The sequence below is a fragment of the Salmo salar genome, unplaced genomic scaffold (genome assembly GCF_905237065.1).
Source record: "Salmo salar unplaced genomic scaffold, Ssal_v3.1, whole genome shotgun sequence".
Classification (NCBI taxonomy): domain Eukaryota; kingdom Metazoa; phylum Chordata; class Actinopteri; order Salmoniformes; family Salmonidae; genus Salmo; species Salmo salar.
In genome coordinates, this window is record NW_025548408.1 from 68,438 (window position 1) to 73,641 (window position 5,204).

A 5,204-nucleotide genomic window follows, 5' to 3' on the forward strand; every position below is an offset into this window, starting at 1 on the left:
GTCCCAAATGGCAACATATTCCCTATATAGTGCACTACTTTTGACACGAGCCTTATGGGTCCTGGTCAAAAGTAGTGCACTATATAGGGAATAAGGGCACCATTTTTTGGGGGACACAGTAAAAAAACAAGATTCAGTATATCTCCACATGCGATTTTTTTTTTTCTCACCAGGACTGAACAATACAAGGTTTTACAAAGAGAGTGCTGAGATTCAACGAATCACAATTGTTTATTTTAGAGGCGAATGTAATTTTGTGGACAAAGCCAAAAACCATTTCCATAGTGATACAATTACACTCTGGATGCTAGCGAAATGGCACCCGATTCCCACAGTGCACTTCTTCTGACCACTAACAGTAGGGTTCGACAGTATTCAACAAGCACAGCACTTACACAAATGACTGATGATTGGCTGAGAGAAATTGATGATTAAAAAAAGAAATTGTGAGTGGGGCTGTTTTGTTAGACTTCCGTGTGGATTTTGACATTTATTGATCTTAGTTTGCCGCTGGAAAAAACGTATGTGTTATGACTTTGCATCCCCTGCTATATTGTGGATAAAGAGTTACCTGTCTAACAGAACACAGAGGGGGTTCTTTAATTGGAATCCTCTCCAACATAATCCAGGTAGAATCGGGCATTCCCCAGGGCAGCTGTTTAGGCTCATTACTTTGTTCCATCTTTACTAATGAATTGCCATTGGCTTTGAGTAAAGCCAGAGTGTCACGGTTGTCGTAGGAATGAGCGGACCAAAGTGCAGCGTGTGTCTCGTTCCGCATTTTATTTATACTGTGAAACTACGCAATACATAAATACACTGAATGAAAAACCAAACAAACCATGACGCAGAGATGAACACATACACAACTCAAAATAAATCACCCACAAAACCAAGGTGGAAAAAAACCCTACTTAAGTATGATCTCCAATTAGAGACAACAAGGACCAGCTGCCTCTAATTGGAGATCATCCCCAAACAAAACACCAACATAGAAATACAAAACTAGAACCTAAACATAGAAATAGAAAACATAGAGAGAGAAAAAAAAAAACTGTCACGCCCTGACCTACTCTACCATAGAAAATAACATCTTTCTATGGTCAGGGCGTGACACAGAGTGTCTATGTATTGTGATGACTCAACACTATACATGTCAGCTACTACAGCGACTGAAATGACTGCAACACTTAACAAAGAGCTGCAGTTAGTTTCAGAGTGGGTGGCAAGGAATAAATTAGCCCAAAATATTTCTAAAACTAAAAGCATTGTATTTGGGACAAATCGTTCTCTAAACCCTAAACCTCAACTCAATCTTGTAATAAATAATGTGGAAATTGAGCAAGTTGAAGTGACTAAAATGCTTGGAGTAACCCTGGATTGTAAACTGTCCTGGTCAAAACATAATGATACAACAGTAGCTAAGATGGGGAGAAGTCTGTCTATAATAAAGCAATGTTCTGCCTTCTTAACAACACTATCAACAAGGCAGGTCCTACAGGCCCTAGTTTCTACCTTCTTAACAACACTATCAACAAGGCAGGTCCTACAGGCCCTAGTTTCTACCTTCTTAACAACACTATCAACAAGGCAGGTCCTACAGGCCCTAGTTTCTACCTTCTTAACAACACTATCAACAAGGCAGGTCCTACAGGCCCTAGTTTCTACCTTCTTAACAACACTATCAACAAGGCAGGTCCTACAGGCCCTAGTTTCTACCTTCTTAACAACACTATCAACAAGGCAGGTCCTACAGGCCCTAGTTTCTACCTTCTTAACAACACTATCAACAAGGCAGGTCCTACAGGCCCTAGTTTCTACCTTCTTAACAACACTATCAACAAGGCAGGTCCTACAGGCCCTAGTTTCTACCTTCTTAACAACACTATCAACAAGGCAGGTCCTACAGGCCCTAGTTTCTACCTTCTTAACAACACTATCAACAAGGCAGGTCCTACAGGCCCTAGTTTCTACCTTCTTAACAGCACTATCAACAAGGCAGGTCCTACAGGCCCTAGTTTCTACCTTCTTAACAACACTATCAACAAGGCAGGTCCTACAGGCCCTAGTTTCTACCTTCTTAACAGCACTATCAACAAGGCAGGTCCTACAGGCCCTAGTTTCTACCTTCTTAACAACACTATCAACAAGGCAGGTCCTACAGGCCCTAGTTTCTACCTTCTTAACAGCACTATCAACAAGGCAGGTCCTACAGGCCCTAGTTTCTACCTTCTTAACAGCACTATCAACAAGGCAGGTCCTACAGGCCCTAGTTTCTACCTTCTTAACAACACTATCAACAAGGCAGGTCCTACAGGCCCTAGTTTCTACCTTCTTAACAGCACTATCAACAAGGCAGGTCCTACAGGCCCTAGTTTTGTCACACCTGGACTACTGTTCAGTCGTGTGGTCAGGTGCCACAAAGAGGGACCTCAGGAAATTGCATTTGTCTCAGAACAGGGCAGCGCGGCTGGCTCTTGGATGTACACAGAGAGCTAACATTAATAATATGCATGTCAATCTCTCCTGGCTGAAAGTGGAGGACAGATTGACTTCATCACCACTTGTATTTATGAGAGGTATTGGCATGTTGAAAGCACCGAGCTGTCTGTTTAAACTACTGGCACACAGCTCAGACACCCATCCATACGCCACAAGACATGCCACCAGAGGTCTGTTTAAACTACTGGCACACAGCTCAGACACCCATACATACCCCACAAGACATGCCACCAGAGGTCTGTTTAAACTACTGGCACACAGCTCATACACCCATACATACCCCACAAGACATGCCACCAGAGGTCTGTTTAAACTACTGGCACACAGCTCAGACACCCCATCCATACCCCACAAGACATGCCACCAGAGGTCTGTTTAAACTACTGGCACACAGCTCAGACACCCATCCATACTCCACAAGACATGCCACCAGAGGTCTGTTTAAACTACTGGCACACAGCTCAGACACCCATCCATACCCCACAAGACATGCCACCAGAGGTCTGTCTAAACTACTGGCACACAGCTCAGACACCCATACATACCCCACAAGACATGCCACCAGAGGTCTGTCTAAAACTACTGGCACACAGCTCATACACCCATACATACCCCACAAGACATGCCACCAGAGGTCTGTCTAAAACTACTGGCACACAGCTCATACACCCATCCATACCCCACAAGACATGCCACCAGAGGTCTGTCTAAACTACTGGCACACAGCTCAGACACCCATACATACCCCACAAGACATGCCACCAGAGGTCTGTTTAAACTACTGGCACACAGCTCATACACCCATACATACCCCACAAGACATGCCACCAGAGGTCTGTCTAAACTACTGGCACACAGCTCAGACACTCATACATACCCCACAAGACATGCCACCAGAGGTCTGTCTAAACTACTGGCACACAGCTCAGACACCCCATCCATACCCCACAAGACATGCCACCAGAGGTCTCTTCACAGTCCCCAAGTCCAGAACAGACTATGGGAGGAGCACAGTACTACATGAGAGCCATGACTACATGGAACTCTATTCCACATCAGGTAACTGATGCAGCAGGAGAATCAGATTTAAAAAACAGATTAAAAAACACCTTATGGAACAGCGTGGACTACACACACACACACACACACACACACACACACACACACACACACACACACACACACACACACACACGCACACACACACACACACACACACACACACACACACACACACACACACACACACACACACACACACACACACACACACACACACACACGCTAGCACACACACACACACACACACACACACACACACACACACACACACACACACACACACCACAAAACACACACACACACACGCTAGCATACACACTATACACACTATACACACATGGATTTAGTACTGTAGATATGTGGTAGTGGTGGAGTAGGGGGGCCTGAGGGCACACAGTGTATTGTAATGTTTTTAAAATGGTATAAACTGCCTTAATTTTGTTGGACCCCCAGGAAGAGTAAGTGCTGCCTTGGGATGTATCCAGTATGTATTTCCCAGGGGACTGCAGCATCGAGAGATGAGCTGTTCACTTCCTTACCGTCTTTGTAAATGCCTTCTCTCATCAAGCAGATCTTTAAACAGACAGAGACAGGAGAACCAGTACTTAGCTAGTCTGTTTATCTTGGATACAGTTAAAGCTAAAGTGGACATCTGTGTCCCAAATGGTATTCTATTCACCTATATAGTACACTACTTTTGACAAGAGCCCTATTTGGAATATAGGGAATAGGGTGCCGTTTAGGGTGTCATAGGGAATAGGGTGCCGTTTAGGGTGTCATAGGGAATAGGGGTGCCGTTTAGGGTGCCATAGGGAATAGGGTGCCATTTAGGGTGTCGTAGGGAATAGGGTGCCATTTAGGATGCCATTTAGGGTGTCATAGGGAATAGGGTGCCGTTTAGGGTGTCATAGGGAATAGGGGTGCCGTTTAGGGTGCCGTTTAGGGTGTCATAGGGAATAGGTGCCGTTTAGGGTGCCATAGGGAATAGGGTGCCATTTAGGGTGTCGTAGGGAATAGGGTGCCATTTAGGATGCCATTTAGGGTGTCATAGGGAATAGGGTGCCGTTTAGGGTGCCGATTAGGGTGTCATAGGGAATAGGGTGCTGTTTAGGGTGCTATTTAGGGTGCTATAGGGAATAGGGTGCCATTTAGGGTGCCATAGGGGAATAGGGTGCCGTTTAGGGTGCCATTTAGGGTGTTAGGGAATAGGGTGCCGATTAGGTGTCATAGGAATAGGGTGCCGTTTAGGGTGCCATAGGGAATAGGGTGCCATTTAGGGTGCCATTTAGGGTGTCATAGGGAATAGGGTGCCGTTTAGGGTGCCGATTAGGGTGTCATAGGGAATAGGGTGCCGTTTAGGATGCCGTTTAGGGTGTCATAGGAATAGGGTGCCATTTAGGGTGCTATTTAGGGTGTCATAGGAAATAGGGTGCCGTTTAGGGTGCCGATTTGGGTGTCATAGAGAATAGGGTGCCATTTAGGTGCCATTTAGGGTGCCATAGAGAATAGGGTGCCATTTAGGGTGTCATAGGGAATAGGGTGCCGTTTAGGTGCGATTTGGGTGTCATAGGGAATAGGGTGCCATTTAGGGTGCAATTTAGGGTGCCAAACGGGATGCAGAGGATGTGAATCTTTTTCTT